Consider the following 15,746-nt stretch of genomic DNA (forward strand, 5'->3'; position numbering starts at 1 on the left):
TTTCGTTTTGAGGAGAGGTTGTTTTGCCAGTTGAAAGGGTCTGCTAGTGGTGCCAGTTTATTCCTTTTTATGCCAGTTTGGTTATGGATTTATTTAAACAGAAATATATGCATGGACATGACTTTTTTCAGATTCAAGTTATCCATTAGTATTGTTCTGCAGATGAGTTTATCTTAGTGCAAACGAGGCAACAATATTTTTAATTATTTTACAACAAAAGACATACTAAGGAATATAAGGAATAAGCCTCATGATTCAATAAACTCTGTGTAGGTTTCATACAGAGCATACACAGAGTGTTTTCATGTATGCAATATTGCTCATTATGTGGCATCACTCAATGCATATTAATGAGATGCAGAGTGCGTAAGCAAGGTTCTGCAGCTTGCACCAGTGTTGCTGGGAGTGAAACCGCTAATATGAATGTGGATCATACTTCTCAACCTTTTAGTGCAAGAAATCTGGACAAGGACTAAAATAATGGGGGGGAACAAAGGCCCAAAACTACAGCCACATTTTTAATATTTATCTGATAAACTGAGAAAGTAGCTAAAATAATGGGATTTGTGTTAGCATGCATTTTCTCAAGGATATGAAGTACAAAACTCAAATGTATGTCATTATGTATTGACTTCAGTCTTCAGTGATTTTCCAGAAAACCACAAATTTTGCAAGGAACAGCTCAAAAATATCAGGTGAAAATCTGGACATTCTGCAAAAATCTGGATAGTTGAGAGGCATGATGCAGATAGCATTTCTCTGTAAAGTTGCTGGCTGTGAAAGCAGATTGTAGGACAGCACGGCAATTGCGTTTCCCCGCCATGAGTTTTCTTCATTAAAATTTGTTTGGAGCATTGCCATAATTTTTTTGCCTCTTTTCAAGTATGTCTCCATTTTTTTTGGGGGGGTGGCAGTGTTTGCACAATGAACTGCTTAGCACAATTGTGTTTGGTTGTGCTCATCTGGTTTCCACAAAATGTGGCAGTGTACAAACTGGATGAATGGAGCTCCCAGGTTGCAGACAGTACCCAGACAGCCACAAACATAAACCAGATGCACTCAATTAATACTATTCATCATTTCACAAACACAGTAGGCAGCTTTGCACTGCAATTAACACCAAGCACTTTACAATGAATACTAAGATAGGGAATGTTATGTCACTAATCCTGTGGCAGCAGGTGATGAGTGTAGGTCTGGAGTGCAGATGGTCTGGGGTTTTAATACAAAGGTGTGTAAACTTTGTTTTACTGTTGTGATACTGTAGATCATAGCAATGAAGTGTAACATACACATCTATTTTTTCAAACTTTTTGTGACAACAGCTGCAAGTGCAGGACTACCATACACATGGTCTAGGGTTTGAATACAGCAGATTCCATACACTTTTAATGTTATTCCACTTCACATTATAGTCACTCTTACTTATAACAATTGACATAGTGTAGCTGATATTAATATGAGGAATGAGATACTAATATTGTGTCAGTTATTTACCTGTTTATTTATCTATATATTGTCAATTTATTCTCACAAGTATGAGTGTGGGTATACTGTGTACTATATTCATGCAAGTATATTTGTGCTATCTGGACTGGCATGGTCTTCCCATTTGAATAACACATTTACACAAGTGCCTGTGTACCAAATAACTTTGAAATTGCTTTGCTTACCACTGTTGTGCATTGCTTGCCATAATGCAAACACATTGCCCAGGAGTGCACACCCTCAACTACCATGTTTGCATGATGCTAAGCAATGCACAACCTTTTCAAATGATGCAGAACCAAAAAGTGTGCACTCTCAGTAAGTGCTATATATACAATTGGCAGGAAACAAAATGCAGTTGGCAGGAAATGCTCATTCTACATTGGGCTTGATCTATGGTAGACATGTCTGTTTTTTCTGGTGAGGGAGTATGTTTCTGACTGCAGAGGCAGGGTGTCCAGGAATCCAGAGTCTTTACTGGACTCCTAGTTAAGGTGCATGGGCCGCAGTTGCAGCAGCTGGACTATTCAGGCTCAGAATACATGTTTAAAGACTGAAATAGTATTGCCAGGGCTTTGACCACTACTACAGATATCACCTGCACTGTGCACAATGTCAACATCATTTTGATGACCTCCGGAGGAGGAAGCAGGATATCCTTCACCACTGGATTGGAAAATTTAGTACGGGGACACCACATAGATGCATAAGTATCAATTACAGTGACTAATTGTAAGAGTTAAAAGCTTAATATAGTCAAGACTGGTATTCATAATAGTATTCTGTTCTGTTCATTCCACAGCTGCCACGGAGCGAGCATCAAATGTGAGATCCCATTGCACGCATTTGGCAAGAATGTGAGAAGAATGTGGTATGCATCAGTACAGTACTGTTATTGTAGCATTAAAAGTTAAGGACGGCTGAGTTGGTATTTAATACAGTATCAAAGTGAGCATGCATATCTGAACTGTAAAAGAAAGTATGCCTGCCTTAGTCTGTAGCACAAATCAACAATTCTATATTCTCAAATGACAGTCAGCATGTATCTGTAAATTGTAAAAGGAAAGTATGCATGCAGTAGTCTGTAGGACAAAATAGCAGTACAGTATTAAACAGTACTCAGTGGTTATGGGTTCAAAAAACATACTTCCCAAGTATACAGAACTGTTAGGTTCTCATCATTATTGCAATGTAACTTCAGACCTCTATAACAGGCACAAATGGCCTTCTGTAAACTGTAATCAGTATAACTGGAACATGCATATGTGCAATAAATGCAAACATCAAGGACTGCTGGCTGCAATCTGGACTATAGTGTGCATCTGTTATGAACTGGGTAGTCTTAAAAGTAATAAAAAATTAGTTAGGAGTTTGTAGTGTTAAAAGTAAAGGTAACAGAATAGAGTCAAATAACTATATCAATGTTTTGTTTGTCACATATGAAGTTACTAATGTTCTCCTTTTTTTTTCCTCTGACCTCCAAGCCTTATCTTCTCTCTTTTTTATTTTTATTTTTTTATGTGTTATTTTTTATTTTTTTCCCCATAGCAGGGTAGGCCTATCCCACAGGATCCTCCTGTCCCCACTCCAACAGCTACAGCAGCACTGCCCAGCACGTCTGGTGTGTGACCTGGCAGTACTCCCTTAATCTTAACTATATCCAGCTTTTAATTCTTACAAGTAGTTTCTATGAGTAATGCTTACACATCCGTGGTGCTCCCCCAGTCCTACATTCCACAATCCAATGGCTGAGGGTATCCCTCTTCCTTATCCGGAGGTCTCTGTAGTGATTCCAGCATTGCTCACCAGTGCGGGGGATACTGGTAGCACTGGTCAAAGCCCAGACAATACTATTCCATGCCTCTGACTTGTAATGCAATCCATGATAGTCCCTCTGTAATAGTCTGGGCCCATGTTAACTTACTAGGGGTTCAACAAACACTTTGGGCTCCTGGACACACTGTCTTTGAGTAAGGAATCTCAAAATCTCTCCACGAACACCTGCCATGCCTACCGCATTTCAAGACCAATGCAGAATGATGTTTTCCTGCCAGTTGCAGGTATCATGCTTACTGAGAATGCGCACTTTTTGATTTTGCAGCATTTGAAAATATTGCACATCGTTTACCATCCCTCAAACATAGTACTCGAAAGTGCACACGAGTGGGCAACATGTTTGCTTGATGGCCAATAGTATTAAATGAATGCATTAAGCGTATATTTGTGGCTGTCTGGGTCCTGTCTGCTACCTGGGTTTTCCATTCTTTCAGTTTGTGCATTGCTGCTTTATGCGCAACCCAGATGAGCATAGCCAAACATGTTTGTGTGAAGCAGTGCATTGCGCAAACAGTGCCCCCCCCAAAAAAAATAAAACTGAGAAATAGTTGAAATGAGGAAAATCAATATATGACATATACAGTAAAAATGTTAGTACACATGAGATATGTCTACATATGTCTGGATTTAAACTCTCACTCCAATGCACCTTCAGAAAACAGGATGGGTGCTTTATCCATCTTTGCCATATAAAGAGTTTTGCAGCAAAAAAATGAAGTTAATTTCTCACACAACCAAGTGCAGCTGAATGTACACTGATATTAAAGTATAAACTGTTATTTATACATATATTATATTTAATATATTTGGATGTAGTGCACTTAGTAATCACATAGCCTGTTATGATTATTGCTTGCAAATATATAGCTCTGTCTTATCTTTCTGTATTTCTTGGTCATTCATCAGTTATCTGACCAGTACTCAGAGACATCCAGTGTGTAAGCCAGTCTATATCATTTACCTTAAAATGTGTGATGATATTAACTGGGAATACTATCATATGCAGTTGCCATCAAATGAAGAGCAGGTTGGATGGCATAAAACAAGCATAGACTGTTCTTTTTTGGGGATGAGCAAAGGTGAGTTCTTGTTATGGCACATGCAAGGGTATACTCTTCTTTTGGGGGAGGGCTACTGTTATGGCATAAACAAGGATATGTTGCTCTTGTTCCTGCCCTTGTTTTGCATCCAGCCTGTTTGACCATGTGAGGGTTGTGCAATCAGAAACTGTAATGTGTCTCATTACTTTCTAACTTCTGTCTGTAATGATTTCCCATTTCAAATGCATGGTGCTAAACTGAGGGCATGCAATGATGATCAGTACTTTGGAGAGGCATCAATGTGTGAAACTTTGATGCCTGAGGCCTACTACTTGCTGATGGACATGTAAAAGTCAAATAATTCTCTGCTATCACATTATGCTACTTTCTGTACAAATCTTCCAGCTTTTACCTGTTTACTGTACCAAGTGATGACATACAAGGACATGATATAATATTAATTATACATTACAGTACATGTTCAGGACTTACCTTGAAAATGCAGCACTTACCACAGTGTTAGTTCAGGGCTAACTGCAATGCAAGTAGCACACAGCCAATACATGGGAAGGTAAAGGCTCTGTCTCTGAGCTGAGGCCAGCAGGTGTAACAGAGTTCCTGTAATGTGTTCCTGTCCACCCTGTAGCACTCTACCATGTCCATGTTGTGTATGTTGTGATAAGTTAAATGTGGCCTGAAAACTACTCCCTCTCTCAGCCTAGGCCTATTGGCAGCAGCAGCATTGCCTGCAGCCTCTAGCACAAATTGAAATAAAGCAGCAGCAGCTCCTAACATTCTGTGTACACTTTCTGTGTCTGTAGTCCACTACTTTTGAAATCTAGAGAAAAAAAACAGCAATGGAGTCTAGATGGTTGCTTTATAGCTTGTTGAATAGCTCCATCAGATTGGTTGATTAGCATGCAGTTCAGCAGAATATGCTGCAATCAGCATCTCTAAAACACAGGCTAAGTCAGATGCATTCCATCAATAATCTACTCCATTATAAAAAGGCAAATGTGTAGCTAGCCAAACTTATAGTGAGGACACTTAATTCAGGTTTCAGGACTTCACAGAAGTGTATTTCTTCACAAGATATCTTTACAGAGGAGTATTGAACTCTAGCAGGTATGGTCCCATTTTGTTACCTACATAATGCATATGCTGAAATAAATATATTTATTTATTTATGTATTTATTTGATATTTGTTGACCAGGATAGTTCAACTGAGCTAGTGCCCTTTTTCAGCATTTATGAATGCTATGAAGCAATGGCTTTTACACTTTTATCTGTATGCATCAGGTAGAAGTGTACTGATGGTGTGGCCTTGTTTGTCAAGCCATTTCAGAGGTAGACATGATTGACAATAAATGAAAATAGAATGCGGTGTGATAAATATGTACACATGTTTCAAGGACAGGCCCTTTGAAAGCACTTTTAGCATTACAATGATGTTTTATTAGCAAAATGGTTCATTTGCCTGTTCTAGAAGAGTTACTGTTCTGCTGCAAACTAGAATTGGCTGTTCTTTTGGGGGGAGCACAGTTGAGTTACTACTATGGCACATACAAAGGATATGTTGCTCTTGCTAATCTTCTTGTTTTGCATCCTGCCTGTTGTTAGTATTTCACATCTGTAGACTGATTTATGTTTTTCCAGTGAGTAATACTGACTGGCTACCTTTACCATTTTATCTGGAAACAGTTACTTTGTAGTTATGTGATGTTTATGTGCATTATCATTCTGTTGTCTTTTAGAACACAAAGAATGTCAGTGAGGCAGAAAACCCTATTCAGTGATGTGGAAAACAACATAATTATTGATGTTTTCTGCCAGCATGTGGCATTTCTGCTGGTAAGGGGTCAACCCAATATGGCACACAGGCTATAATTATGGCAGTAGCTTGTTGACAACATAAATTCTATGAGCAGCTACAACTGAACCTATGAGAAGGTGTGCCACAGGGCCACTGACATGATTACCACTGCACGGAACTGAGCAGCTACAGTTGCCCAACACCAAAGGGTAACCACGGGTGGGCCTGCTACAGAACCACCTCTTACCCCTAATGTAGAGTTCCTGGCAAATATCCTCCAGCATAACAGCTCACAGTAGAGTGGACGACAGTATACTCTTGATATGGGCACCACTCCTTCTGAGTCCCAAGAGGAGCTTCCAGGTAGGCTTTGTTATATGACCAGTTGAATACTGCTGTATAGTAAAACAATTGACAAAAATGTTCCTTCTGTGTCACATGTCTTTCTTTGGGGGGGATTGAAGATCACTACAGTTATAAGCTTAGTTTGGAGTTGTCAGCCATGTTCTTGTTGAAAGTAGAGTTAATGCAGATAAAGAGAATTACATGTATTACCCCATCTTACTGTAAAATGTGATGATATTGCCCTTACCTCTTGCTTAACTTCTTTCAGAACTATCAGGAATCCAGCAAGATAGGGTCTATATTAGAGCATCAAACATTTAACTGTTCGAACCACTAAAGGTCAACCTTTAGTGATCAAACTGTCAAATGTTTGAATGTTCATAAAAAAAAAATAAAAACAAAAAATAAAAAAAAATAAAGAGTGTAGGAAGGGGGGCAAGCCCCCCTGCACCCCCACACTCCCCACTACTTATATATACCAACTCCGAGACCGCACTACATTGAAGTAAATGGAAATCTCCCCTTACGGAGATTTCCGTTTACACTCTTGATGTTCTGCACTTTCGCTATTCTCGGGTCGACAATGTCAAATTCAACATTGTCGGCTTTCGAGAATGTAATATAAACCTGCAAGATATGCCTCCTGCAGATGGTAAGCCAAATAAATTTATGTCAGTACTGCAGATCAATTTAAAGAAATATCATAATGTGCAATTTAGACCTGTTGTGTGTATTGCTGTACTGTCTGTAATAGTGGCAGCACCATTAGTTGTTTAGCATATATTGCACCATAGTAGTGCAGGTATTAATGTATTCCTGTGTTTCTTCCTTTTTATCTCAGGTGATCATGACAGTGGGAGTGTGATCCCTGTGCCACCTAATGTCAGTATGTCACAACAGACACTGATAATGATGGTGGCCAAACTGAGGCACAGTCAGGGGTTACAGATGTTGAATCTGACACAGATGTTGACATCTAGCCACCCCATTCATTTTCCCTGTACACAGCCTGTAGGTCTATGCCTAGCCAGTCCACTTAGCTCACAGATACTGGGCAGGTGGAGGACGAGGATATTGATCAGAGAAGTGTGGCTACTGCAACTTCAGTGCCTGCTGACTCTGACCATAGACAAAGTGTGGGTGAGGTGTCACACAGGATGGTTGATAGAGGTGCTTGGAGGGGGGCCTGCTCTTCCTCCTCCACCTGGTGCAGGTATCTCTTCATGTGTCACTCAACATATGTTTAAGGCCATCAAAGAGGCATAGACATGTTCAAAAAGGAGATCCAGACAAATTCTCAGGGTTGTAAATGTGGCACAGGCTGGCATGTGTGACTGCATCCACTGCTTTGCTGATTCACTGGATCGGATGAATAAAACATTGAAATGAGGGGTGCCTGTCATGGAATGAACAGTGACTGTGATAGAACATCTGCTAGAAGGGGAACAGTGTCCTCATGGGTGTAGGTCAGCAACAACATTTGTTGATAGCCAACATGGCCATGCCTGATCATGCTGCCGTAGTGGTAGTACTTCCACTGCTCCATCAGTGAGTGTGCTGTCCACACCCAGATATGGCAGGCCATGGGTTTGTGGTCCTGGGCATTACAATCAAGGGATCATGCCCAGCAGACATCAGGCATGTCCAGGTAGCAGCACTGCATCTGACCTTGGGAGTAGAGGTCCCAGTGCAACTCCTGGCAGAGCCAGTTCTTATGGTCGGGGGTGACAACAATGAACTGCTAACTCTATCATGCAGAGTCCACACCTGTCTAACATACCAAGATGTAGAGCTAGCACTGAGCTTGGCTATGTTCATGCAGACTCTCACACACCAATTTCACATGGAGAACCCCTACAGATACACACACAACAGTTACATGGTTCAGCCTGCCTGCTTCCCTTTCTTACTCACACACACCAACTGACCTTTTGTGTCAGCCTAGGCCTCCTGCTCCCCCACACACAATTCCCTCTGAAAATGATGATAACTGTGCCATATTCCTACTTTTTTTCTTTTGGATTTAGGGATACAAAAGCTTTGTGTCTGATGCACAGGGTGCATAGCTACATTAGTGCTTAGTATATCTGCATCTGTGTTTTTGATGTTGTTGAACTGATAATTATACCTGTCACTTATAATTGCCTCACCAAGTTATACAGTGGATAGCATCATCATCTCACTACTTTATTGTGTATTATCTGGTAAGGGTTGTGAAGTCAGAAACTACAGTGTGTGTCTCATTATTTTCTTACGTTTCTCTATAATGATTTTCTAGTACAAACGTATGGTGCACATCATAAGTCAAGCCATCACATTCAGATCTCAGGATTATATGACAGCACTGTAGTCAAATCTCATCAGAACAGTAATACAGTATATTGATCTATTTTGTATGTATCTCACCAGACACATGCAGCAGCTGAACAGACCACAGGGCTTTCTCATCAAGATAACACAGAGCCTGCAAACCATGCCATGATCTACGTGTAAAGATTAAAAGACATGTTATTGTAATCTGTCTGGTATTGGATGAGGTGATATCTGCCTGGCCTCCAAGCCAATGTCTGATCATGCCGTGGTGGGATAATGACATATGCTATAATCTGATATAGCTGATGACATCAGCATTGTCTGCTGAGGATATGGTAATAACAGTGTCCCACATGCTGGTGTAAAATGCTCTCTGTAATGTCAAGTAACAGCTCACACACAAAGTCAACTGCAGTGAGAACAAATCCCCTACCTATCTAAGTGCATGGACTACAGAACATAATACATTACGGAAGCACTGCAACCCAAGTCTGACTATTACATGGCTGTAGGTCATTTTATAGTGGATGACATCAGCAGCCCATGTGGCAGACAAGAGATTGTGAGGGCTGCATGAAATGGATGTCTAGGCTTGTACAATTATCAAAATACTGGCAAGCTCTGCCATTAGAGAAGTAACTGTAGGATAGCACATCCACTCTACTGACTAGACACACACACACACACACACACACACACACACACACACACACACACACACACACACACACACACAGTTGACTGCAGTGAGCACGTAACCCCTACCAATCTAAACACACAGACTACAGAACACCATACTTTACGCAAGTGCCATCGCACAAGTCTGACTTTTACATGGCTATAGGTCAGTTTAAAGTGGATGACATCAGCAGGCCATTTGGGACACAAGAGGTTGTGAGGGTTGCATGAAATGGATATGTAGAGCAAGTATCATAATACTGACAAGACATGCCATTGGAGAAGTAACTGTAGGATAGCACATCTACTCTGCTGACTAGAGACACACACTCTCCAAGTTGACTGCAGTGAGAACAGAACCCCAAGCTATCTAAGTGCATTGACTACAGAACACAGTACATTATCCAAGTGCCACAGCACCAGTCTGACTTTTACTTTGCTGCAGGTCAACTTATAGTGGATGACATCAGCAGGCTATGTGGGAGAGATGAAGTTGGGAGGCCTGCCTGGAATGGGTCTGTAGCAGCAGCAGAAAGTATCAAAATAATGTCAATTTACTGGATTGGAGCGGTAACTGCAGGATACATACTTGCACATCTGGCTAGACACACACATACACAGTTGACTGCAGTGAGAACAAAACCCCTACCTATCTGAGTACACAGACTACAGAATTCAGTACTTTATGCACATGCCATGGCACAAGTCTGATTTATACAAGACTGCAGATGAATGTATAGTAGATGACATCAGCAGCCCATGTGGGGGACAACAGGTTGGGAGGCCTGCATAGGCACATAGATTTATAGGCTCATATGATGCCAGTAGCCTAACAGTACTAGGGTGTGTAGAAGCCTAGCTGTGCAAAAACAAAAGTGCCCTTATTGAGCATAGTTGGGTGTCTGAGCTTAGCAGAGCAAAGTTGTAAGCACCACCAACTGGACCTGTTCATTAGAGAGCACACAACATTATATATTACACTTTGTAGTGTGATTTATATATGTGTGGAAACAAATACTGAGACCCCAGGGTTGTACTGCTTGTTGGGGGTGGCAAACATGGATGTATTGTAAATATATGATGTATAGTTAGACCACGCCCTTAGTTTGCAATGGTTTCACATGTAGTTTTATGTCATCCAAAGGAAATGTATAATAAACACCAATAATAAAGCATCTTATATATACAGTTCTATTGCACAGACAGCAACAGATTTGCACAATGGTTAACAAAGTATATATGCATGTGCGTTATACCTGTTTTGCGCATAGGAAAGCAATACGTAAACATGAGCCACATTGCTAATGTCTGACAGGTAGAATGCAACAGAGAAAAGCAATTGCATGTATAGGCAATTGTATATGTGTTTTTCACAAGAGTTAAAGCCATGCCAGTCCAGTTAGCAGGTATACATTTATAGGTTCATAGGTTCATAGGTTAGTACTAAGCTAACTGCCCTTGCGAGCCATTTTAAGCTTAGCCAACTATCACTTGTGAGACTCAAACTTGCACCTTGTTGTGTGTGTAGGCCAAACACCCAAACAACATTTACAGGACTATAGAACACAGTACACCCGCAGTCATACATTTGATGATAAATGGGATAATACATAGATTGCTCCATCAGTAAAAGTAATACAGTATGGCCTATGATGTATTTGAACCCAGGATCATGTGTATGGCAGTCCTACACTTACACCTGCTGCCACAAGAATGTTGAGGAAGCAGTTGTCTATATTGCACTTCATTGCTGTAAACTGTAATGTCACAGCAGTAAAACAAAGGTTGCACACTCTGTACTAGAACCCAGTACCCTTTGTACTCCAGGCTGGGATTTCATGATGGCCAAGGGCATTCACTGAATGTATCCAGTTTCTATTTTGAGATGTCTGCTTCCTAGGTGGTCTGACGTGCTTCGCACAAACCAGATAAACACAGCCAAACCTAAAATTTATTAATTTCCCACTTCCACTGTTTGAGCTATGCGGCACATCACACAAAAAGTACAATTAAAATGAGAAGAATAAGACAAAAAAACTTAGTAATGGCCATATATAAGTAAAATAAGTGTCTGCTGTCACATGTTAAGGTACTTTCTGTACAAATCCACCACTATTTACTTGATTACTGCACCAAGTTATGAAATACAAGGATATGCCATAATATTATGAAAGAATACATTTTATGTCCAGGACTTACCTTGCAAATGCAGCAGCTGGCACAATTTTATTTCAGGGCTAAAATTTCCTTGTCTCTACTCCCATGGTATTGAAGCATTCAGGAAAAAACAGAATGGAGGCTACATGGATGCTTTATAGCTTGTTGAATAGCTCCACCATTCTGAAAATCACCCTGTTATGCTGTAATTAGCACCTATGAAAAACATCTATTGTTTTACTGAATATATGAACTCGGTTGGTGTTCATTAGTGTGCGATGTGCATGTACTTGCCGCTGAATGCACCAACACTTAAATAAGGTAAACACAGGTGATCTTATTATTACTTTTCTCTGCCCCTGTGATATCGCACAAACATGCAGCTCAAAAAGTGAAGGAAAGGTTGCATACCCTGTACTAGACTCCAGGACAATCTATGCTCTAGCCATACACATACACATGCTGCCACAGGAATAGTTATGTGACAAGCACTGAGAAACCTGCCATTAATTCCTCCATTTCCTGTGGTTGCTCTATGCACATGGTGCAAACAATGACAAAAATTAAAAAAAAATATTACTTAAAGTGGACAGAGATGACACATTTTAGCAAACAATAAAGAGGTTGATACTGAACTTGTGAATTGTGCACTGCTAACATACACTTTCACACTTCACAGACCTACATGTACACTTCTGTAAGTGTAAGCTGACACCCCCCCTGATGTCATCATTCACTGTTGCCATCCATTGAAAACAAACACTATGGAAGTCCCTACTCAAAGTGAACATCTCTATACAATTACAATATTTTGTAATTCAGCAATTCTAATGAGTTTTGACCTAATTTGCATATTAATCATGCGGACAACCCTAAATCTACATGGTTTGTAACTGTGTAGGCAGGAAAACTGAACGGGAGCCTAATGTTGTACTCACAATGGAAGGCATTACTTTGCTATACATCTGCACAGAGGAAAGCAGGTTTTGATAGAATTTTGTATTCCATCAGATACTTACTGCATATGCTTACATGACAGTATGAATAATCTGTCTCATGGGGTTTACACTTTTAGCTATCTGCATTAGTTATGAGTATATTCTTCATTTGGGGGTGGGGAAGCAAAGCTGCATTTATGTCATGGCACTTAAAAAGGAATTGTTGCTATTGTTAATCTAATTTTCTAGCATCCACCATGTCTAATAATGTCATAATGTGTATGGGGTTACATGTTACAGTCAGTTCTGTACAAATTTAGAGACTTTTACTTGCTCTTGTGTCCATGTAGACTCATCTCCATGGCTAAATTTAGAAAGATTCAAATATGTGGGCAACACAAGCATGCAGTCTCTACACTGTTGCTTTACAGCTTGTTGAATTGTTCCACAATGTTGGTATGCTTCATTAGCATACAATTCAGCTATTTATGCTGTAGTTTGCATGCCATAGAAATTGCCATGTTTGCGCGAGAGTGAGCTCTGCTACACAGAGTTTACTGAATCTAAAAATATTTGTGGCCATGTGCCAATCACGCATGAAAAGTGCATGCAGTCAAAAATGACTGTGTAGACTTTATTGAATCCCCTCCACAGATCTGTTTGTGTTGAGTCATCATTACAATTACTGTGCACTTCTTTACTTAAGCATCTTTGCCAATTTACGAATAGTACTCTTTACTCAAGAAATCTTGACAGCTAAGTCATGACCTGCTTTGTAATGCATGCAATGATTCTAGAATATTAAGTTTCTATACTCTAAATTTTCACAGTTACTGTGAGATACAGCTTAATTTAACACAAGTGCACAGTTATTTATAATAGCATTTCATGTATCAGGTTCTACTCCTTATTTTACATAAAAAAACTAAGTCTCTCTCTCTGGCCAGAATGCTCTAACTTGTGTCATCCAAGTCAGAGATCAGAGATGAGGACTTGTACTAAATAGATCATAGGATCCTATATTTAGCACTCCATGATGTTTGTAAACAAGAACTATTTGGAAATGTGTTTCTATAGACTGGTAAATATACAGAATGAATTTCATGAATAAAATGTTTAGATTTAAATAAAACCTGCACAGAAAAGTTAGTTAGGGATAGTATTCTACATATCAAAATTAGTGTCCGTCTCAATCATTTTTGCAGGTGTTTTCTCAAGTACACACTTCAAGCTCCTATATGTTGCCACCTTTTCTTGTCTCTTAGGTTGCTGTTGAAAAGCTGTCCACAATATGTACAACTTTTTTCTTTAGCAAAATAAAAACTGCTTAAATGATTTAGGGTCCTAATAAATACATAAGTGGAAATGCTAAAAAGTTTCACAGTTAAAAAGAATAATTAAAAGGAAAGGGATGCCATCTTTCAGTGTCATAAATATGAGTTATAAAATGCAACAAAAAAACAGGCTTAAATAATGGGAAGTATACTTGCTGTGTTCAATTCAAGTCTAGAATGTTCATTCGAACCTACTCATCCACTAAATAATTAGAACACAGGGCTTTCAACTAATCTCATTTTATATGTCACATCCTGTTTGCAAAGTCAACTCTGATGTCACATCCTGTTATACATAAAATATTTAAACTGACATCACATACTTGTATGTATGATTCAAAACAATGTTCTATCTAGAGAGAAGAGAGATTTTTAACACCCGGAACAGATTATATCAGCTGTTAACATCTTTTGTGTGCACATATCTGTTTTTGAATGATTTTTGCTGTACATAGATATATTGATATTTGAAGCACACGCTACATACATAATTTAGATGCAGCTCTTGAATGATTTTTTTGTACAGTAATTATTATGTTAAATAGCTCATGTGTATATATTAAATTTTTGATCCCTTTTTTAAACATGCATTTATACATACAAGTTCAAATCAAATGGGACTATATTGCTTATTATTAAATAACATAACATGCATTTTTTACTAGTATGCATATAAGTGCAGTATTTATAGGAAGATAGTATGTAATTGTGATTGTTGCTTGGTTACATAGATATTTAAATTATTTTAAAACATTTTGAATGTTACATGCAGCAGTTAAAGTAGGTGAAATGTTATTTTTTTTTATTTTATTGCACATTGTTTACAAAATCTGCATATTATATATTTTAAATTTTAAATAATTTAAACAAATTTTTTATATTTTATTTATTATGATATGCATGGGCGGCATTTGTAGCGTTTTCACTACAAAAAAATATTTTGTTGCATTTTATAAGTCTTGTTTATTATCAGGCGAACAGAGTGTAGTGAGCATTATTCTTTGTTCATAAATATGAGTGATGCATCCCTATATTCTCATCATAAGTCACAACAAACTAACAGCCTTCAAATATAAGATGGCACCAATAAAATTCAGACCTACCAAATGATCATATCACTGCACACAAACAGAAAAATCCCATGCAGTTGAACAAATAAAATGCCAGAAGCACATAGATCTAGAAAACTCTGCATGTCTCCTTCAATAAAAGGTGCAAGAAAGGAAAAAGGCATTGCATCTATTTCCTGCCTGTGCATTACCATGGAGGTGTTGTTTTAGAACTTGAGTGATACTGATATCACTTCCTTATGAATTAATTTTTTATTTTATTTTTTTTAGAAAAAGCATCTGAGATGTACATAAGCAATAAAGTAATTATAATGAATGGGTACTGATGAGGCAGTTTGTGCATTAAAATGACTGACGTACTGTGAGCTCATTATTCTGGCTTTGTAGGACTAACATGATTCATGTGAAGTAAGATGGAATAATTTACTATGCAACTACTCATGTGAAACAAAACTGATGTATGTTATTGTTGCCATTATCTTTATCACAATCAGACTTCTATGATGTTAATAATCGAGAAAGTGATTTTAACTGTTGGGTAGGGGCTGTTTTTTTGAAAAATGTAACTGACCCTTTTTTAATTTTTTTCATTTTAAACAGTCATTAATCTGACTTAACAGGGCTAATGTGCATTATGTGAAATAAGTACAATAGTTTTCTATGGCTTTTTTATATTTGAGAGAAACAAACTTGAAATATATTATTGTGGCCATTATTATTTTACTTTTTCTAC

This window comes from Protopterus annectens, chromosome 5.part0 (assembly GCF_019279795.1).
Source record: "Protopterus annectens isolate FY-2018-M chromosome 5.part0, PAN1.0, whole genome shotgun sequence".
NCBI lineage: Eukaryota > Metazoa > Chordata > Ceratodontiformes > Protopteridae > Protopterus > Protopterus annectens.